Below are 23572 nucleotides of genomic sequence, written 5' to 3'. Positions count from 1 at the left end.
GTCCAATGTTCCTATGGACCAGTGTTCCTTTGGTCCAATGTTCCTATGGTTCATGCACGCGCTGCGATGCACAGTAGGGAGAGGCCACAGCATCGGAAAGTCGAACGAGGCCAGCAGCTTAAGATAGGTGCATACCTTTTCTCTAAAATGCCCGCTGGAAGGCCAAAATGGAATTTCTGGGCCATTACATTTGGTCCTCTCATCCAAATCATTGATATAGATTGTGAATAGCTGAGGCCCAAGCACTGATCCTTACAGTACCCCACTAGTTACAGCTTACAAACCCAAAAATGATCCATTTATTCCTACTCTCTGTTTTTTGTCCGTTAACCAATCCTCAATCCATGCTAGTATATTACCCCCAATCCCATAAGCCCTGATATTGTATAATAAGCTCTTGTGTGCTTCCTTATCGAATGCCTTCCGAAAATCCAAATACATCATATCCACTATTCTTCTAGTTGCAACCTCAAAAATCTCTAACTAATTTGTCAGACATGATTTCCCTTTCATAAATCAATGTTGGCTCTGCCCAATCCTATTATTATTTTCTAAGTGCCCTCTTACCACATCCTTAATAATAGATTCTAGCATTTTCCCATATGACTGATGTCAGGCTAACTGGTCTGTAGTTCCTCGTTTTCTCTCTCCCTCCTTTCTTAAATAGCGGGATTACATTTGCAGCCTTCCAATCCACGGGATGAAGTCTAGAATCTGTGGGATTTTGAATTTTGCCGGTCATGAAGCAATATGGACACTGGTTATTGAGTTACTTGTAGATAGGTGTGTGATGGTGAGCAGGAGAAGGAAATAAAATTGGCCACCACTAGTGATACCTAAGATAACACCCTACATGAATTGTTAAAAAATAATTTTCAATCAAATCACTGTAACATATAAAACCTCTGTCAGAGGCATAGGTTTAGACCCTAGGAGGAAATGAGGTAGAGCTGCCCTCCCCCAATTTGTTGACATAGAGTATATTCCCCCTTCTCCCAATCCGAATCCTGACATTGGCTTCTGAGACTTCAAGATCTTTACAGGTGGTCACACATCTGGTTGGCCTTTTTCATGGCAGGGGCCTCAATCCTGATTCATGATTTGCTGGAGGGCCACTCCACCATAAAGGAACTTCTGTTTATCCAACGCCCTTCAAGACCTCAAGATGTCCCTCTGCACTTTACAGCCAATGAAGTACTTTTTGAAGTGCAGTCACTGCTGTAATGTAGGAAACGCGGCAACTAATTTTCACACAGCAAGGTCCGACAAAAAGCAACAAGCATGACCAAATTATCTATTTTTAAATGTTGGTTGAGAGATAAATATTAGCCAGGACACCAGGGGGCAGTCTATCCTACTTTGACTAGTGCCAATGGATCGTTTATGCCCACCTGAGAGCAGACGGAGCCTCAGTTTAATTTCTCATCCAAAAGACGGCACCTCCAACAGTGCAGCACTCCCTCTGTACTGCACTGGAGTGTCAGCCTAGATTTTTGCACTCAAGTCTCTGGAGTGGGACTTGAACCCACAACTTTCTGACTCAGAGGCAGAAGTGCTACCCACTGAGCCACTGGCTGACACTTGCAGCACAATTATCTTTTATCCTTTTTTTTAAACATTCTTTCTCCTAAATAACATCATCATCATAGGCAGTCCCTCGGAATCGAGGAACGCTTGCTTCCACTCTTAAAATGAGTCCTTAGGTGGCTGAACAGTCCAATACGAGAACCACAGGCCCTGTCACAGGTGGGACAGACAGTCGTAGAGGGAAAGGGTGGGTGGGACTGGTTTGCCGCACACTCCTTCCGCTGCCTGCGCTTGGTTTCTGCATGACAAGACACGAGGTGCTCAGCGCCCTCCCAGATGCACTTCCTCCACTTAAGGCGATCTTTGGCCAGGGACTCCCAGATGACTTAAATAACAATTCTATTTAGGTAACAGGATGTGAAAGAGAAATCAGGAACAGCTGGTCTGCTGAAGGTTCTGGGTGAGGAGGCTGGTGGTGGAGGGAGCAGGGAAGGATCACAGTTGACCATCGGCCCTTATTACAGATATCTCTGCCCTATGTATTCACAACCTGGGTCACTTTTTCCTTCGTTTCCTCTCGTGACCTTGTGCTATAAGCCGAAGGACACCATGTGTCTCTGCTATTGTGCGAGAAGCATCTGAATAATGCATTACCATACTGCAGCAAAGTAATTTTCTCCAGTAAGAGTGAATAGAGTTCTCTGAGTTTGGACAGGTGGTGTTACCACACTAAGCAGCCAAGCCAGAGTGAGCATGAAATGTATACATTCAGTCAGATTCAAACAGTGGGCCAAATCGACAGAGGTTTCCCATGTCCCAGCTATTGAGTTGTGAGGGAGCATCTCAACCTGAACTGATAATCCATTCTTTCGGTCTTCAAATGCCAACAGATCCATTCATTATTGCTTGCATTTTCCGTGTTTTCTTTAGATTCATAACACTTGCGGGCATGGTTAATTTTCTTTCTCGCAGTTAATGAGCCCAGGAAAAACCTAATATTGTTTTGATGTGATGCCTCCAATTAATCATTTTACAAAAAGCAAAAAAAACAATAAGAGCTAAAAAGTTCGGTTATTTGAAAGATTACGTGCGTGACTCTTAAAAAGAAATTCAAGCCTTTAGGTCCCAATGCACTTTACATTCGACGAAATACCTTTTAAGTGTAGTCACTCTTGTTTTTTTAAATGTATTTGTTCATGGGATGTGGGCGTCGCTGGTAGTATTTATTTCCAATCCCCAATTGCCCTTGAGAAGGTGGTGGTGAACCACCTTTTTGAAGGTATCCCCACAGGGCTGACAATTAAGTGGCTTGCTAGGCCATTTAAGAGTCAACCACATTGCTGTGGGCCTGGAGTCACATATAGGCCAGACCAGGTAAGGGCGGCAGATTTCCTTCCCATGGTGGAACTTGAACTCATGTCTTTGGATCAATTAGTCCAGCCCTCCGGATTACTACTTCAGTAACATAACCACTATGCTACTGTACCCTGTAATGCAGGAAACCCAGCAGTAAATTTGCATACAGCTAGGTCCCACAAACAACAAATCTGATAATGAAGAGAGCATCTGTTTCACTGATCTTGTTTGAGGGAGAAAAATTGGCTGGGACACCAGGGGGATCTCCCATGCTCTTCTTCGAATAGTGCCATGCGATCTTTTACAAAAGGGCAGAGAGGGCCTCGGTCTTTTTGTTGTATCTTGAAGAAGGAGTCAGACTCGATACTGCAAGCTCAAAGTAAGATGTGACCATAATCCTTTATTACAGCCTCTCCAGCCTGTGAGGCCTCCTTGGGACTCCAGGGGATGAGCCCTCTGCTGATTAGACATGGTATTTACAGATTTACATACATAACAATATTCCCCCCCAAAGTCAATGGTGTAACTATTTACAATGTAAGTCGATCTGGTGCCTTCCTTTCCCTGGTTGATTGTCTCGGTGCAAATGCTGGTTTTGGTGAGTCATTTGTTGGGCCATCGCTGGGCTGCTGCGCAGCTGGCCTTGCAGGGCTGCTGGGGGTGGTGAGTCCTGCTGGGCTGTTGCGGGTGATGGAGTCTGCTTCGTGGTCAACCGCTGGGTTGGTTGCCACTTGTGTGTGTGTTGGAGGGTTGAAAAAGGTAGAGTCTATTGTGGGTTGTTCTGGATAGTCCGTAAATCTGAGTTTGGTTTAGTCCAAGTGTTTCCAGCAGGTGAGTTCATTTGAGAGTTTGACCACAAACACCCTACTCCCCTCTTTGGCCAAAACCATGCCAGGAAGCCACTTGGGACCTTGTCCATAGTTCAACACAAATACAGGATCATTTATCTCAATTTCGCATGACACATTTGTGCGATCATGATATATATTCTGTTGAAGCCGCCTGCTCTCTACCTGTTCATGTAGATCAGGGTGGACTAATGAGAGCCTTGTCTTAAGTGCCCTTTTCATGAGCAGTTCAGGGGAGGGACTCCAGTGAGTGAGTGGGGTCTTGTGCGGTAACTAAGCAGGACTCGGGATAAGTGAGTCTGCAATGAGCCTTCAGTTACCCTTTTCAAGCTCTGCTTGATTATTTGAACTGCTCGTTGGACGCTGGTTTAAACGGGGCAGATGTGACATGTTTGATCCCATTGCGGGTCATGAACTCCTTGAACTCGGCACTGGTAAAGCGCGGCCCATTGTCACTTACAAGGACATCAGGCAGGCCGTGCATGGCAAACATGACCCGTAGGCTTTCAATGGTGGCAGCGGACGCGCTTGCCGACATTATCACACATTCAATCCATTTGGAGTACGTATCTGCAACCACTAAGAATATTTTTCCCAAGAATGGGTCTGCATAGTCGACATGGACCTTTGACCACGGTTTGCAGGGCCAAGACCATAAACTTAGTGGCACCTCCCTGGGTGCCATGTATTACATTTGTGCACGCAGGACTCTAAGTCTGGATCGATACCGGGCCACCACACGTGGGATCTGGCTATCACTTTCATCATTACGATGCCTGGGTGGGTACTGTGGAGATCACTAATGAAAGTGTCCCTGCCTTTTTTTGGCACCACTACCCGACTACCCCACAGGAGGCAGTCTGCCTGTACAGACATTTCATCTCTGCGCCGCTGATACAGCTTTATTTCTTCCTGCCTCTCTAACGGGACACTAGACCAACTCCCGTGGAGCACATAGTTTTTTACTAAGGACAGTAAGGTCCTGGCTCGTCCAGGTTCTAATTTGTCGGGCAGTAACAGGTGATTGCTCACTCTCGAATGCTTCCATTACCATAACTAAATCTGCGGGCTGTGTCATCTCCACCCCTGTGGTGGGCAATGGCAGCCTCCTGAGAGCAACGGCACAGTTTTCTGTGCCTGACCTGTGGCGGATGGCGTAGTTGTATGCGGACAATGTGAGCGCCCATCTCTGGATGCGTTGCATTCGTATTTATCCCCTTGCTTTCAGAAAAGAGGGATATAAGCAGCTTATGGTCAGTTTCCAATTCAAATTTGAGCCCGAACAGATATTGATGCATTTTCTTTACCCCATAAACACAAGCTAACATTTCTTTTTCGATCATACTGTAGGCCCTCTCAGCCGTAGACAGACTTCTGGATGCATAAGCAACCGGTTGCAATTTCCCAAATTCATTAGCTTGTTGCAATACACACCTGACCCCGTACCAAGACACATCACATGCTAGTACCAAACGCTTACATGGATCGTACAACGCAAGCAATTTGTTTGAACATAACAGCTTCCTAGCTTTCTCAAAAGCATTTTCTTGACTTTTACCTCATACCCATTCATCTCCTTTATGCAGTAAAGAGTGCAGGGGTTCTAACAATGTGCTAAGACCCGGTAAGAAGTTACCGAAATAGTTCAAGAGTGCTAGAAACGACTGCAGCTCCGTTACGTTTTGTGGTCTCGGTGCGTTCTTGATTGCCTCCGTCTTCGAATCTGTGGGCCTGATGCCATCCGCCGCGATTCTTCTCCCCAGGAACTCCACTTCAGGCACCAGGAAAATGCACTTCGAGCGTTTTACCCTGAGCCCCACACAATTAAGCCGACTAAGAACCTCCTCCAGGTTCTGCAGGTGCTCGACGGTGTCCCGACCTGTAACCACGATGTCGTCCTGGAAGACCACGGTGCACGGGACTGACTTCAGTAAGCTTTCCATATTCCTCTGGAATATCGCCGCTGCTGATCGAATCCCAAACGGGATCTGTTGTAAACGAAGAGACCTTTGTGCGTGTTGATGCAGGTGAGGCCTTTCGAAGATTCCTCCAGCTCCTGCGTCATGTAGGCCGAGGTCAAGTCCAGCTTCGTGAACGTTTTCCCTCCCGCCAGCGTCGCAAATAGGTCGTCTGGCTTTGGTAGCAAGTATTGCTCCTGCAGTGAGAAACGATTAATAGTTACTTTGTAAACACCACAGATTCTGACGGTGCCATCTCTCTTGAGGACTGGAACAATCGGACTGGCCCACTCATTGAATTCGATCGACGAAATGATGCCCTCTCGTTGCAGCCGGTCCAGCTCGATCTCCACCCTCTCTCTCATCATGTAAGGTACCGCTCTGGCCTTATGATGGATGGGTCATGTCCCCGATATTAAATGGATCTGCACTTTTGCTCCTTGGAACTTCCCGGTGCCTGGTTCGAACATCAAGGGGAAACTTGTTTAGGACCTGGGCACATGAGGTGTCGTCAATGGATGAAAGCACGCAGACATATCTTTCCCAGTCAGCTCCTGCCGAACAGCGTGGGGCCATCGCTCAGTACCACCCAGAGTGGTAACTTGTGCACTGCTCCATCGCAGGAGACCTTTACAGTAGCACTGCCGATTACAGGAATCAGTTCCTTTGTGGAAGTTCTCAGTTTAGTACGAATGGGAGCCAGGACTGGCCTTGAGGCCTTGCTGCACTACAATTTATCAAAAGTCTTTTTGCTCATTATGGACTGGCTTGCGCACGTGTCCAGCTCCATGGACACCGGGAGTCCATTTAATTCAACCTTCAGCATTATCGGGGGATACTTTGTGGTGAATATGTGCACCCCATATACCTCTCACTCCTCGGTCTGAGGCTCTGGTTCGTCATGATCCACCGAGGATCTGTCCTCCTCTGCAACATGGTGGTTTGCAGGATTAGCAGGGTTTGCAGCTCGCCTGCACACTCGTTGGAGGTGTCCCATTGTTCTACAGCCCTTGCAAATGTATCCTTTGAATCGGCATGAATGGAAACGATGATCACTCCTGCAGCGCCAACAAGGTATTAATAGCCTCGTATTCACCACCCTTGATGGTGGACTCTGAGTCATCTGCGGACGTGCAGCTACAAGCATGTAAGTCCTGCCCTGTACATTTCAATTCAAAAACAACATTACTTTGTTCACAGTACTTGCAGCAGCACTAGTGTGCTGGGAAATTTATTTGGTATTGTCACTGGAGGAGATAAACACCTGGGCTATCGCTATGGCTTTACTCAACGTTGGTGTTTCTACAGTCAAAAGTTTTCGAAGTATTACTTCATGGCCAGTGCCAATTACAAAGAAGTCCTTGAGCATGTGCTCCAAGTGTCCTTCAAATTCGCAATGTCCTGCAAGGCGCCTTAGCTCGGCGACATAGCTCGCCACTTCCTGGCCGTCAGACCTCTTGTACGTGTAGAACCGATACCTCGCCATCAGAATGCTTTCCTTCGGGTTTAGATGCTCCCGGACTAGTGTGCACAACTCATCATATGACTTGTCTGAGGGTTTCGCTGGAGCGAGCAGATTTTTCATGAGGCCATGTGTTGGTGCCCCGCAAACGATGAGGAGGATCGCCCTTTGTTTGGTAGCTTTCGGTTCTCCTTCCAGCTCGTTGGCTATGAAGTATTGGTCTAGTCGCTCCACGAAGGTTTCCCAATCATCTCCCTCCAAAAATTTCTCCAGGATGCCCACGGATCTCTGCATTGTTGCGGTGGGGTTCGTTGTCTGTATCTCGTCGCCAGTTGTTGTATCTTGAATAAAGAGTCAGACTAGATACTGCAAGCTCAAAGTAAGGTGTGGCCGTAGTCCTTTATTACAGATCTCAGAGTGCCTCTCCAGCCTGTGAGGCCTCCTTATATACAGGTGCTCCCAAGGGATTGTGGGATTCCTTGGGACTCCAGGGGATGAGCCTTCTGGTGGTTAGACATGGTATTTACAGGTTTACATACACAACATTTTTCCATCCACTTGAGAGGGCAGTTGGGCCTCAGTTTAACATCTCATCCGAAAGACGGCACCTCCGACAATGCAGCACTCCCTTGGACTTGCACTGGGAGTGTCAGTATGTGCTTCAGTCTCTGGAGTGGGCTTATGAACCCATGGCCTTTTGACTCAGATGTGAGAATGCTACCAACAGAGCCAAGGCTGACACCTGAACAAATTAGGACTGTATCGCCGTTTCCTGCTCTCGTCTGAACTTGAAAATTTCATTCACTTTGCACCCAATTTCCACCCTTCCCTCATCTTCACATGGTCCCTCTCTGACTCTTCCCTTCTCTTACTCAACTACACTTCCTCCCACCCCACATCCTGTAAGGACTCCATTCCATTCTCCCAGTTTTTCCGTCTCCATCGCCTCTGCTCTGACGACGCCACCTGTCGTGTCTTCCTTTTTCTTCAACAGAGGATTCCCATCCGCCATGGTTAACATGGCCCTCGACCATGTCTGATCTATTTCCCCCACCTCTGATCTCACCCCTTCCCCTCCCTCTCAGCACCATGACTGGGTTCCCCTGGTCCTCACCTTTCACCCCACCAGCCTCCACGTTCAACGGATCATCCTCCGCCACCTCCAGCGTGATCTCACCACCAATCACATCTTCCCCTCCCCTCTCAGCATTCTGAAGGGACCGCTCGCTCCGTGACACCCTGGTCCATTCTGCAGTCACCCCCAGTACCCCCTCCCCTTCTCACGGCACCTTTCCGTGCAAGCGCAGGAGATGCAACACCTGCCCATTTACCTCCTCCATTCCCACTATCCAGGGCCCTAAATACTCCTGCAGGTTTACTTGTACTTCTTTCAATTTAGTATTCGCTGCTCACGATGTGGTCTCCGCTACATTGGGGAGACCAAGCTACATTGGGGAGACCAAGATTGGGTGACCGCTTTGCAGAGCATCTCCGTTCAGTCCATAAGTGTGACCCTGAGCTTCCGGTCGCCTGTCACTTTAATTCTCCACTCCATTCCTACTCTGACCTCTCTGTCCTCGGCTTCCTACACTGCTCCAACGAAGCTCAACGTAAGCTCGAGGAACAGCACCTCATCTTTCGTTCAGGCACTTTACAGCCTTCTCGACTCAACATCGAGTTCAACAATTTCAGAGCGTAACCGCTGCCAATCTTTGGCTCCCTTGGCCCCCGTCCCCCGCCTCCCCCCCCCCCCGACTCTGAGCCTATATTTTTTTTCTCCTTGTCTCCAATGGCAGCTGGTCATTATTGCGCCGTTCACACTCTATCTTGACTAATGTTTTTCTAACTCCAGCCATTACCATTTCAATTTGGCCCATCATCCCTTTTATCTCTCTAATCTCTCCTGCCTTCCAACCTATCACAGACCTTCCCTTTTGATCTATCTTCCGAGGAGAGGCGAGAGCTCCGGGGTTGAAGTGGCAGCAGCCTACAAATGCCCAGAGTCAGTGAGGCGTCGGAGAGTGGAGGAGAGGCGGGAGTTCCAGGGTTGGTGAGGCCTACAAGAGGCCCAGAGTCAGTGAGGCGTCGGAGAGTCGAGGAGAGGCGGGAGTTCCAGGGTTGGTGAGGCCTACAAAAGCCCAGAGTCGGTGAGGCGTCGGAGAGTCGAGGAGAGGCGGGAGTTCCAGGGTTGGTGAGGCCTACAAAGGCCCAGCCGGTGCAGCTGCAGCAGGGAGGCAAAAAAGTAGAAAGAAATCGAAAGGTGACGTCACAGCCAAGGGGGTAAGTGATTGGCTGGTGATTGGTGAGTCGTTTTTCTTTTTCTTTCTTTATCAGTAAGTAACCTTTAACATTGTTGTTGCCAATTTAAGTTTATCTAAGGGTAAGTCATGGCAGGACAGCTCGGACATGTGTTATGCTCCTCCTGTACTATGTGGGAAGTCAGAGACGCCTCCGCTGTCCCTGATGACTACGTGTGTGGGAAGTGTATCCGCCTCCAGCTCCTGACGGACCGCATTGCGACACTGGAGCTGCGGGTGGATGAACTCTGGAGCATCCACGATGCTGGGAATGACGTGAATAGCACATTTAGCGAGTTGGTCTTACCGCAGGAAAAGGATACACAGCCAGATAGGGAATGGAAAAACAACAGGAAGAGCAGTGCAAGGAAGGTAGTGCAGGGGTCCCCTGCGGTCATCCCCCTGCAAAACAGATACACCGCTTTGGGTACTGTTGAGGGGGATGACTCATCAGGGGAGGGCAGCAGCAGCCAAGTTCATGGCACCGGGGTGGCTCTGCTGCACAGGAGGGCAGGAAAAAGTTTGGGAGAGCGATTGTGATAGGGGATTCAATTGTAAGGGGAATAGATAGACATTTCTGCAGCCACAACCGAGACTCCAGGATGGTATGTTGCCTCCCTGGTGCAATGGTCAAGGATGTCTCAGAGCGGGTGCAGGACATTCTAAAAAGGGAGGGAGAACAGCCAGTTGTCGTGGTGCACATTGGTACCAACGATATAGGTAAAAAATGGGATGAAGTCCTACGAGATGAATTTAGGGAGCTAGGAGTTAAATTAAAAAGTAAGACCTCAAAAGTAGTAATCTCAGGATTGCTACCAGTGCCACGTGCTAGTCAGGGTAGGGATCGCAGGATAGATCAGATGGATACGTGGCTTGAGCAGTGGTGTAGAAGGGAGGGCTTCAAATTCCTGGGACATTGGAACCGGTTCTGGGGGAGGTGGGACCAGTACAAACCGGACAGTCTGCACCTGGGCAGGACCAGAACCAATGTCCGAGGGGGAGTGTTTGCTAGTGTTGTTGGGGAGGAGTTAAACTAATATGGCAGGGGGATGGGAACCTATGCAGGGAGACAGAGGGAAATAAAATGGAGACAGAAGAAACTAGTAGAAAGAAATCGAAAGGTGATGTCACAGCAAAGGGGGTAAGTGATTGGCTGGTGATTGGTAAGTAGTTTTTCTTTTTCTTTTCTATATTAGTAAGTAACCTTCAGCATTGCTGTTGCCAAATTAAGTTTATCTAAAGGTTAAGTCATGGCAGGACAGCTCGGACACATGCTATGCTCCTCCTGTACTATGTGGGAAGTCAGGGACGCTTCCGGTGTCCCTGACGACAACGTGTGTGGAAAGTACATCCGCCTCCAGCTCCTGACCGCGTTGTGACACTGGAGCTGCGGGTGGATAAAGTCTGGAGCATCCACGATGTGAATAGTACGTTTAGTGAGTTGGTCTCACCGCAGGTAAAGGGTTCACAGCCAGATAGTGAATGGGTGACCAACAGGAAGAGCAGTGCAAGGAAGATAGTGCAGGGATCCCCTGCGGTCATCGCCCTGCAAAACAGATACACCGCTTTGAGTACTGTTGAGGGGGAATGACTCATCAGGGGGAGCAGCAGCAGCCAAGTTCATGGCACCGTGGCTGGCTCTGCTGCACAGGAGGGCAGGAAAAAGAGTGGGAGAGCGATAGTGATAGAGGATTCGATTTCAAGTGGAATAGATAGGTGTTTCTGCGGAAACAACCGAGGCTCCAGGATGGTATGTTGCCTCCCTGGTGCAAGGGTCAAGGATGTCTCGGAGCGGGTGCAGGACATTCTGAAAAGGGAGAGTGGATAGCCAGTTATCGTGGTGCATATAGGTACCAAGGATATAGGTAAAAAACAGGATGAGGTCCTACGAGACGAATTTAGGGAGCTGGAAGGATTGCTACCAGTGCCACGTGCTAGTCAGAGTAGGAATCGCAGGATAGCTCAGATGAATACATGGCTTGAGGAGTGGTGCAAAAGGGAGGGATTCAAATTTCTGGGACATTGGAACCGGTTCTGGGGAGATGGGACCAGTACAAACCGAACGGTCTGCACCTGGGCAGGACCGGAACCAATGTCTTAGGGGGAGTGTATGCTAGTGCTGTTGGGGAGGAGTTAAACTAATATGGCAGGGGGATGGGAACCTATGCAGGGAGACAGAGGGAAATAAAATGGAGGCAGAAGCAAAAGATAGAAAGGAGAATAGTAAAAGTGTAGGGCAGATAAACCCAAGGCAAAAAACAAAAAGGGCCAGATTAAAGCAAAATTCTAAAGGGGCAAAGTGTGTTAAAAAGATAAGCCTGAAGGCTCTGTGCCTAAATGCGAGGAGTATTCAGAATAAGCTGAACAAATTAACTGTGCAGACAGAAGTTAACGGATATGATATAATTGACATCACGGAGACATGCTCCAGGGTGACCAAGGCTGGGAACTCAACATCCAGGGGTATTCAACATTTAGGAAGGATAGGCAGAGAGGAAAAGGAGGAGGGGTGGCGTTGCTAGTTAAAGAGGAAATGAATGCAATAGTAAAGAGGAACATTAGCCTGGATGATGTGAAATCGGTATGCATGGAGCTGCGGAATACCAAAGGGCAGAAAATGCTAGTGGGAGTTGTGTACAGCCCACCAAACAGTAGTAGTGAGTTTGGGGTCATAAGAACATAAGAACATAAGAATTAGGAACAGGAGTAGGCCATCTAGCCCCTCAAGCCTGCTCCGCCATTCAACAAGATCATGGCTGATCTGGTCGTGGACTCAGCTCCACTTACCCGCTCGCTCCCCGTAACCCTTAATTCCCTTATTGATTAAAAATCTATCTATCAGTGACTTGAATACATTCAATGAGCTAGCCTCAACTACTTCCTTGGACAGAGAATTCCACAGATTCACAACCCTCTGGGAGAAGAAATTCCTTCTCAACTCGGTTTTCAATTGGCTCGCCCCGTATTTTGAGGCTGTGCCCCCTAGTTCTAGTCTCCCCTACCAGTGGAAACAACCTCTCTGCCTCTATCTTGTCTCAGCATCAAACAAGAAATAAGGGATGTGTGCAATAAAGGTACAGCAGTTATCATGGGTGACTTTAATCTACATATTGATTGGGCTAATCAAACTGGTAACAATGCGGTGGAGGAGGATTTCCTGGAGTGTATTCGTGATGGTTTTCGAGGCCAATATGTCGAGGAACCAACTAGAGAGCTGGCCATCCTCGACTGGGTGATGTGTAATGAGAAGGGACTAATTAGCAATCTTGTTGTGTGAGGCCCCTTGGGGAAGAGTGACCATAATATGGTAGAATTCTTTATTAAGATGGAGAGTGAAACAGTTAATTCGGAAACTAGGGTCCTGAACTTAAGGAAAGGTAACTTTGATGGTATGAGGCATGAATTGGCTAGAATAGACTGGCAAAGGATACTTAAAGAGTGATGGTGGATAAGCAATGGCAAACATTTAAAGATCACATGGATGAACTTCAGCAATTGTACATCCCTGTCTCGAGTAAAAATAAAACGGGGAAGGTGGCTCAACCGTGGCTAACAAGGGAAATTAAGGGTAGTGTTAAAACCAAGGAAGAGGCATATAAATTGGCTAGAAAAAGCAACAAACCTGAGGACTGGGAGAAATTTAGAATTCAACAGAGGAGGACTAAGGGTTTAATTAAGAGGGGGAAAATAGAGTACAAGAGGAAGCTTGCAGGGATCATAAAAACTGACTGCAAAAGGTTCTATAAATATGGGAAGAGAAAAAGATTAGCGAAGACAAACGTAGGTCCCTTGCAGTCAGATTCAGGTGAATTTATAATGGGGAACAAAGAAATGGCAGACCAATTGAACAAATACTTTGGTTCTGTCTTCACGAAGGAAGACACAAATAATCTTCCGAATGTACGAGGGAACAGTGGGTCTCATGAGAAGGAGGAACTGAAGGATATCCTTATTAGGTGGGAAATTGTGTTAGGGAAATTAATGGGATTGAAGGCCGATAAATCCCCGGGGCCTGATAGTCTGCATCCAAGAGTACTTAAGGAAGTGGCCCTAGAAATAGTGGATGCATTGGTGATCATTTTCCAACAGTCTATCGACTGGATCAGTTCCTATGGACTGGAGGGTAGCTAATGTAACATCACTTTTTAAAAAAGGAGGTAGAGAGAAAACGGATAATTGTAGACCGGTTAGCCTGACATCAGTAGTGGGGAAAATGTTGGAGTCAATCATTAAGGATGAAATAGCAACGCATTTGGAGAGCAGTGACAGGATCAGTCCAAGTCAGCATGGATTTATGAAAGGGAAATCTTGCTTGACGAATCTTCTGGAATTTTTTGAGGATGTAACTAGTAGAGTGGACAAGGGAGAACCAGTGGATGTGGTATATTTGGATTTTCAAAAGGCTTTTGACAAGGTCCCACACAAGAGATTACTGTGCAAAATGAAAGCGCATGGTATTGGGGGTAATGTACTGACGTGGATAGAGAACTGGTTGGCAGACAGGAAGCAGAGAGTCGGGATAAACGGGTCCTTTTCAGAATGGCAGGCAGTGACTACTGGAGTGCCGCAGGGCCCAGTGCTGGGTCCCCAGCTCCTTACAATATGCATTAACAATTTAGATGAAGGAATTGAGTGTAATATCTCCAAGTTTGCAGATGACACTAAACTGGGTGGCGGTGTGAGCTGTGAGGAGGATGCTAAGAAACTGCACGGTGACTTGGACAGGTTAGATGAGTGGGCAAATGCATGGCAGATGTAGTATAATGTGGATAAATGTGAGGTTATCCATTTTGGGAGCAAAAACACGAAGGCAGAATATTATCTGAATGGCGGCAGATTAGGAAAAGGGGAGGTGCAACGAGACCTGGGTGTCATGGTTCATCAGTCATTGAAAGTTGGCATGCAGGTACAGTAGGCGGTGAAGAAGGCAAATGGTATGTTGGCCTTCATAGCTAGAGGATTTGAGTATAGGAGCAGGGAAGTCTTACTGCAGTTGTACACACCCTTAATGAGGCCTCACCTGGAATATTGTGTTCAGTTTTAGTCTCCTAATCTGAGGAAGGACGTTCTTGCTATTGAGGGAGTGCAGCGAAGGTTCAGCAGACTAATTCCCGGGATGGCTGGACTGTCATATGAGGAGAGACTGGATCAACTGCGCCTTTGTTCACTGGAGTTTAGAAGGATGAGAGGGGATCTCATCGAAACGTATAAGATTCTGATGGGACTGGACAGATTAGATGCGGGAAGAATGTTCCCAATGTTGGGGAAGTCCAGAACCAGGGGACATAGTCTAAGGATAAGGAGTAGGCCATTTAGGACTGAGATGAGGAGAAACTTCTTCACTCAGAGAGGTGTTAACCTGTGGAGTTCCCTGCCACAGAGAGTTGTTGATGCCAGTTCATTGGACATATTCAAGAGGGAGTTAAATATGGCCCTTACGGCTAAGGAGATCAAGGCGTATGGAGAGAAAGCAGGAAAGGGGTACTGAGGGAATGATCAGCCATGATCTTATTGAATGGCGGTGCAGGCTCGAAGGGCCGAATGGCCTATTCCTGCACCTATTTTCTATGCTTCTATGTTTCTATATTATAAAATTGTTTCTTTTGAAAAGAAACAAACTTTATTCAAAACATCGCTGACCTGAAGTTTTTTCTAGCATCTGATAGGATCTGGGTTCGGCCCCACATTCTTCTGTTCCCATTTGACGATTTATGTGACACCAACAACAACCGCCCCCCCCCCCCCCCCCCGCTCCCCACCTCCCCCTTCCCCCTCCCCGTCCCCCCGAACATCATCCCCCAAGTTATTGCAAATGTACAAGTCAAGCATTGAAACAATGACACAGTTCTAGTAAAGCAATATAATAGCACCACGTGGCTGAGACTGGTGGGCAGAGCAATCCCATTGTGGAGCACATCTATGCTCAGTATTCGCACTTTCATCTCCGAGTCGTGGCTTCCGATCATGGCCGCGCTTGAGCTGATAATCTAGGCTGACGCTAAAGGAAGAAAGAAGAAAGATTTTGGATTCTATCGCGCCTTTGACAACGTCAGGACATACCAAAACGCTTTACAGCCAATTAGGTATTTTTGTAGTATCATCACTGTTGTAATGTTGGGAAATGTTACTGTGCTGCGATATCAGAGATGCTATCCTTTGATGAGATTTCAAGCTGATATGCTGCTTGTCTATCCAGATGTGCATTAAAGAGCTTAGAATCATAGGGGCCGATTTTTCAGCAAGGTCCCCGCCCGCCCAAGTGCCGCCCAAAGTGCCACCGATGGCCGCCGAGGTACCGGTCGGTACTTTGGGCGGGATATTCATGAATGTCCCTCGAAGGTCGGCGGGCGGCAAATGGAAGACCTACGTCGCCAATCTGGGCGGCAGCGGGCGGGAGGTCGCATTCTCGGCGGCAGAGGCGCTTGCCGCCCAAGTGTCGCCGAGGATAGAGTCGGGCCCCACGGAGGGTCGAAGACCTGAAAATAAAAATCACAAATAAAAAATACAAAAACTATCGGAAGACCTTCAGGGGACCCCATCCAGAGAAGTTGACTTTTTTTTTTAAAAGTTCACTTACCTTTTTTTCAGGTTCTTCATACCTAGCGTCGGGGACAGGCCAGCCTCCCAGCCAGCGGCCCACCCCCAGTTCTGCCGCCGAGTCCCGCCGACTCCCGCCCGCAGGAATCTGGGAGCTCGGCGGGCGGGAGCTCAGTTGCGTCACTCGGCCGTTCGCTGACGTCAGCGGGCGCTTCCCGGCGGCTCTCCCCTCCCGTCTGCTCCAGGCCACCTCCAAAGTGGCACTGGGCGGATCTTCCGGAGGAATGTCGGCGAGAGTGGGCGGCAGTCGGGGGCAGCGGACGGTGGGCTGATGAAAATCGGTCCCATAGAATCATACAGCACAGAAGGTGGCCATTCGACCCATTGTTCCTGTGCCGGTATCTTTGAAAGACCGATCCAATTAGTCCCACTCCTCTGTTCTTTCCCCATAGCCTTACAATTTTTTTGCCTTTTCAAATATATCTTTATCTAATTCCCTTTTGAAAGTTACTACTAAACCTGCTTCCACCACCCTTTCAGGCAGTGCATTCCTGATCACAACTTGGCGTGTAATAATTAGTTCTCCTTGTGACGCCTCTGACTCACTGAGGAGGGTTGAAGATGAGGAATTGCTGCTTGGGTGAGACACAGGAGGGCTGTCAGTGACCATAGAACTGTATCGCAGCAAGAGTCAGTGCCCTCAGGAGAGATGGGGAGAAAATTGTTACGGGAGGCAGAGAGCTATGTCAGCTGAGTTAGCTGGGCTGGTGGTTTTATTGGGATTTTCCGTCTGTTCGGGTAATTCATTTTGACATCAGTCAATTCCCATTAGCACCAATGGCTTTTGTTTAATAGGAATGGTTGGTACCTAGTATGGGCCTAGTCCCAATAATTCAAACAATTCTTTACTTTTTATGGTTCATTGATCAAGCCCTTAAATTATAGCTGACCTGCAATTCAACCCTTAGAAAACTCATTGCAGAATATAATGGAGATTTTAGTCTTGCTGCATAAGTGAATCCAACTTGTGCTCAAGCTCATGACAGAGAAGCATTGCGAAGGCACGGAGAGAGCAGCTACTCCTGCAAATGATGGGAGCCCACACTGTCATGTATCTCACATTACTGTATATAACTGTATCTTACCATGCTATACATGACTGTAACTGGATATGAACTGAATAAGCATACCTTACCACCAGGGGTGCACTTGCAGGAGACACTCCATACCTGTCCCACTGAGGTATATAAAGGGAGGTCTCAGGCAAGTGCAGCACTGGAGAGCTGGAATTAAAGGTGCAGGTCCTGAGTGACCTTGACTTCAGCATGTGTCTCGTGTAAGTCAGTACATTAGAGTCAGGACTTAACACACACATTAAAGGGGCAGAATTTATCTTCAATTTGTCTTCAGATATCAGCTGTGGCTCAGTGGGTAGTGCTCTCACCTCTGAGTCAGAAGGTTATGGGTTCAATTCCCACTCCAGAAACTTGAGCGCAAAAAAATCTAGGCTGACACTGCAGTGCTGAGCGAGCGCTGCACAGTCAGAGGTGCTGTATTTCGGATGAGATGTTAAGCCGAAGCCCCGTCTGCTCTCAGGTGGACTTAAAAGATCCCATGGCACTATTTTAAAGAAGAGCAGGGGAGTTATCCCCTGGCCCTGGTGTCCTGGCCAATATTTATCCCTCAATCAACATAACAAAAACAGATTATCTGGTCATTATCACATTGCTGTTTGTGGGTAGTTTGCTGTGCACAAGTTTGTTATCTTGTTTCCCACAATCCAAAAGTACTTCATTGGTTGTAAAGTGCTTTGAGACATCCAGTAGTCGTGAAAGGTGCTATATAAATCCAAGTCTTTCTTTCTTTTTCAATGAAAATGTCTCCTTCTTTCCATTATTGACCAACAACGACAACAACTTGTATTTATATAGCACCTTTAACGTAGTAAAATATCCCAAGGCGCTTCACACGAGCACTATCAAACAAAATTTGACACCGAGCCACATAAGGAGAGGTCAAAGAGGCAGGTTTTAAGGAGCATCTTAAAGGAGGAGAGAGTGTGGTAGTAAGGCGGAGAGGTTTAGTGAAGGAATTCCAGAGCTTAGGGCCCAGGCAGCTGAAGGCACGGCCACCAATGGTGGAGGGATTAAAATCAGGGATGCAAAAGAGGCCAGAATTAGAGGAACGCAGAGATCTCGGAGGGTTGTGGGGCTGGTGAGGGGTTACAGAAACAGGGAGGGGTGAGGCCATAGAGGGATTTGAAAACACGGATGAGAATTTTAAAATCGGCGCGTTGCTTAACTCCTGACTAAATAGCAGGACCACCATTAACTAAAGAGAAAAGCAGACATTCTACCAATTTTCATTAAAAGAGTAATTTCACCCCAGCAGATTTTATCTTTTATTTCTACTTAAAAACCTCCTCATTGTCATTCAGTGGGAGTTTGCTGTTGTTACAAGAACTCCCACGTGTCTGTCCAACTTTACATCCTGCATTACTCATCTTTGACTGATTGCTTCTTACTTTCCATTAAACGAATGATTTGGGCACAGGCTCAAGATGAATACAATCAAATTAGAGGGCATGGCAATCTGTGAGGAAAGACTTCCTCCTCTAATATCTTTTCAGGTCAATAACTATTGCACATTTTCATTTTACTTGTTTTATCCAAAAAAGGTGAAATTTGAGAAAAACGGAGAGAATTCCTACTTTGTTCTGTAATTAATATCCTGCTGAAGAAATTGGATTTCATAAGTCACGTGTTTCAACACTGCATTCTCCCGATTTGAACATAAGAACATAAGAAATAGGAGCAGGAGTAGGCCATTCGGCCCCTCGAGCCTGCTCCACCATTCAATAAGATCATGGCTGTACTACCCTCATATCTCTTGATTCTGGAAGGAGGAGAGCATGCCGGGGTAGAGATACCGTAATCGTGACCATCTTCAAAAAAGGGGACAAGTTCGACTGCGGCAACTACAAAGAAATCTGCCTGCTGTCAGCCACTGGGACAATCATAGCAAGAATCCTCCTCAACCGTCTTCTCCCTGTGGCTGAGGAGCTCCTCCCAGAGTCACAATGTGGATTCCGTCCACTAAGGGATACAACGGACATGATCTTACCGCGCGACAACTACAAGAGAAATGTAGGGAACAGCACCAGCCCTTGTACATGGCCTTATTTGACCTCACAAAGGCCTTTGACACTGTCAACCATGAGGGATTATGAAGCATCCTGCTCCATTTAGGCTGCCCCCAAAAGTTTGTCACCATCCTCCGCCTGCTCCACGACGACATGCAGGCCGTGATCCTGACCAATGGATCCACCACTGACCCAATCCACGTCCAGACCGGGGTCAAGCAGGGCTGCGTCATCGCAACAATGCTCTTCTCGATCTTCCTTGCTGTAATGCTCCATCTCACTATCAACAAGCTCACCGCTGGAGCGGAACTAAACTATAGATCCAGTGGGAACCTGTTCAATCAACGTCGCCTCCAGGCTAGATCCAAGGTCGTCCCATCCTCTGTCATCGAACTATAGTACACGGATGATGCTTGCGTCTGCGCATACTCAGAGGCCGAACTCCAAGCCATCATTAGCACTTTAACCGAGGTGTACGAAAGCATGGGCCTTACGCTAAATATCAGTAAGACAAAGGTCATCCACCAACCTGACCCCGCCACACAGCACCGCCCCCTGGTCATCAAAATCCATGGCTCTGCCTTGGACAACGTGGACCATTTTCCATACCTCGGGAGCATATTATCAGCAAGGGTAGACATCGATGACAAGGTCCAAAACTGCCTCCAGTGTGCCAGCGCAGCCTTCGGTCGCCAGAGAAAGAGAGTATTTGAAGACCTGAACCTCAAATCAGGCACCAAGCTTATGACTACAGGGCAGTAGTGATACCTGCCCTCCTATGTAACTCAGAGATGTGGACTGTATTCAACAGACACCTCAAAGCGCTGGAGAAGTACCACCAGCGCTGCCTCCACAAGATCCTGCAAATCCTATCATCATAGGCAGTCCCTCGGAATCGAGGAAGACTTGCTTCCTCTCCCAAAGTGAGTTCTTTGATGGCTGAACAGTCTAATATGAGAGCCACAGACCCTGTTACAGGTGGGACAGACATTCGTCGAGGGAAGGGGTCGGTGGGACTGGTTTGCCTCGGGCTCCTTTCGCTGCCTGCGCCTGGCCTCTTCATGCTCTTTGCGTTGAGACTCGAAGAGCTCAACGCCCTCCCGGATGTACTTTCTCCACCTCAGGCGGTCTTTGGCCAGGGTCTCCCAGGGGTCAGTGGTGATGTCGCACTTTACCAGGGAGGCTTTGAGAGTGTCCTTATAACGTTTCCACTGTCCTCCTTTGGCTCGTTTACCATGAAGGAGCTCCTCATAAAGCATTTGCTTAGGGAGTCTCGTATCTGGCATGCGAACTATGTGGCCTGCCCAGCGAAGCTGATCGAGTGTGGTCAGTGCTTCAATACTGGGGATGTTGGCCTGGTCGAGGACACTGATGTTGGTGCGCCTGTCCTCCCAGGGGATTTGCAGGGTCTTGCGGAGACAGCGTTGGAGATATATGCCCAGCGACTTGAGGTGACTTCTATACATCGTCCATGCCTCAGATCCATACAGGAGGACGGGTATTACTACAGCCCTGTAGACCATGAGCTTAGTGGTAGATTTGAGGGCCTGGTCTTCAAACACTCTTTTCCTCAGACGGCCGAAGGCTGCACTGGCACACTGGAGGCGATGTTGACTCTTTGCATCAATGTCTGCCTTTGTTGACAAGAGGCTCCCGAGATATGGGAAATGGTCCACGTTGTCCAGGGACGCGCCGTGGATCTTGATGACTGGAGGGCAGTGCTGTGCGGTGGGGACAGGCTGGTGGAGGACCTTTGTCTTACGAATGTTAAGCGTACGGCCCATGCCTTGATATGCCTCAGTGAATACATTGACTATATCCTGGAGTTCAGCCTCAGAATGTGCGCAGACGCAGGCGTCGTCCATATACTGCAGCTCAATGACAGAGGTTACGGTGATCTTGGACCTGGCCTGGAGGCGGCGTAGGTTAAACAGCTTCCCACTGGTTCTGTAGTTTAATTCCACTCCAGCGGGGAGCTTGTTGATTGTGAGGTGGAGCATGGCGGCGAGGAAGATTCCTGCAAATCCATTGGGAGGATAGACACACCAACATCAGTGTCCTCGCCCAGGCCAACATCCCCAGCATCGAAGCACTGACCACACTCGACCAGCTCCGCTGGGTGGGCCACATCGTCCGCATGCCCGACACGAGACTCCCTAAGCAAGTGCTCTACTCGGAACTCCTACACGGCAGGAGAGCCCCAGGAGGGCAGAGGAAACTTTTCAAGGACATCCTGAAAGCGTCCTTGATAAAGTGCAACATCCCCACTGGCACCTGGGAGTCCCTGGCCCAAGACCGCCCAAAGTGGAGGAAGAGCATCTGGGAGGGCGCTGAGCATCTCGAGTCTCGTCGCCGAGACCATGCGGAAATCAAGCGCAGACAGCGGAAGGAGCGTGCGGCAAACCAGACTCCCCACCCACCCTTTCCTTCAACCACTGTCTGTCCCATCTGTGACAGAGACTGTAATTTCCACATTGGACTGTTCAGTCATCTGAGAACTCACTTTTAGAGTGGAAGCAAGTCTTTCTCGATTTCGAGAGACTGCCTATGATAGTGATGATTCCTTTAGTATCCAAAAGTCTATCGATCTCGTTCTTGAATAAACTCAATGGCATGAGCACCCATAGTCCTCTGGGGTTTGGTTAGTGGATCATTAACCAGGGAGAAAAGCAGGCATTTGGTCATCTTTGTTAAAGAGATATCTCACCCCTCATTCTTCATTGTTCCGTTATAATTTCTATTTCTGGTAACAACCTATATATTTGTTCCCAGGATTTGGGCAATACTGACAAGACCACATTTATTGCCCATCACTAGTGGCCCTGAGGTGAAAGTGGTCTTTCTCCTTGAACTGTTGATGAGGGTTCTCCTACAATAATGTTAGGTAAGTATTATATATGTGGACTTGTATTTACTCTGTACAGCCACCAGAGGGCTCATCCCCTGGAATCCCAAGGGATCCCATAATCCCTTTAAGGAGGCTTCACAGGTTGGAGAGGCACTCTGGAGACCTGCAATAAAAGACTACGGTTACACTTTACTTTGAGCTCAGTCTTCAGTCTGACTCTTTCTCCATACACAACAACTGGTGACGAGATACAGATAGCGAACCCAAAGATGCAGAGAACAGTGGGCATCCTGGAGAAATTTTCAGAGGGAGATGATTGGGAAACTTTTATGGAGCGACTCGACCAATACTTCGTGGCCAACGAGCTAGATGGGGAAGAGAGCGCTGCCAAACGAAGGGCGATCCTCCTCACCGTCTGTGGGGCACCACTTCACTCCAGCGAAACCCACGGAGAAATCATACGACGATTTGTGCACACTGGACCGAGACCATCTGAACTCGAAGGAAAGCGTTCTGATGGTGAGGTACCAGTTCGACACCTACAAAAGGTCTGAAGGCCAGGAAGTGGCGAGTTATGTCGCCGAGCTAAGACGCCTTGCAGGACATTGCGAATTTGAAGGACATTTGGAGCACATGCTCAGAGACTTTTTCGTACTTTGCATTGACCACGAAACCATACTTCGCAAACTTTTGACTGTAGAGACCCCAACCTTGAGTAAGGCCATAGCGATAGCCCAGGTGTTCATTGCCACCACTGACAATACGAAGCAAATCTCTCCGAACACAAGTACTGCTACAAGTACTGTGAACAAAGTGATGTTGTTTTCGAATCATAACGTACAGGGCAGGTCACAAATACCTGCAGCTACACGTCCGCAGGTGACTCAGATTCCACCATCAAGGATGATGAATGCAAGGCCACTAACACCTTGTTGGTGCTGCGGGGGTGATCATCCTTTCCATTCATGCCGATTCAAAGAGTATGTTTGCAAGGGCTGTGGAACAATGGGACACCTCCAACAAGTGTGTAGGTGAGCTGCAAAGCCTGTTAAACCTGCAAATCACCATGTTGCAGAGGAGGACAGATCCACGGAGGATCATGACCAATCAGAGCCTCAGATAGAGCAGGCAGAGGTACATTGGGTGCACACATTCACCATGTATTGTCCCCCGATAATGTTGAATGTTGAACTAAATGGACTCCCGGTGTCAATGGAGCTGGTCACGGGTGCGAGCCAGTCCACCATGGGCAAAAAGACTTTCAAAAGGTTGTGGTGCAAAAGACCTCAAGGCCAGTCTTAACTCCAGTTCGCACGATACTAAGAATTTACAAAGAACTGATTCCTGTAATTGGCAGTGCTACCGTAAAGGTCTCCTACGATGGAGCGGTGCACAAGCTACCACTCTGGGTGGTACCGGATGATGGTCCCATGCTGCGCGGCAGGAGCTAGCTGACAGGAGCTATTGCCCACTGACGACACTTCGTGTGCCCAGGTCTTAAACAAATTTGCTTCACTGTTCAAACCAGGCATCGGGAAATTCCAAGAAGCAAACGTGCAGATCCACCTAATTCCAGGGGCGCGACCCATCCATCAGA

At 48.1% G+C, this 23572-nt stretch overlaps 1 protein-coding gene across 1 annotated transcript in view; it reads left to right on the top strand.

Moving 5' to 3' along the window:
- adissp (adipose secreted signaling protein) overlaps positions 1-23572 on the top strand; it is a 277083-nt gene that overhangs the window by 69418 nt on the left and 184093 nt on the right. The gene's annotated exons all lie outside the window — the stretch shown is intronic.

Source organism: Pristiophorus japonicus, chromosome 2, assembly GCF_044704955.1.
Source record: "Pristiophorus japonicus isolate sPriJap1 chromosome 2, sPriJap1.hap1, whole genome shotgun sequence".
NCBI classification, from domain to species: Eukaryota; Metazoa; Chordata; class Chondrichthyes; family Pristiophoridae; genus Pristiophorus; species Pristiophorus japonicus.
Note: the sequence above shows the minus strand (reverse complement) of the source record. Positions and strands in the feature narration are given on the sequence as shown.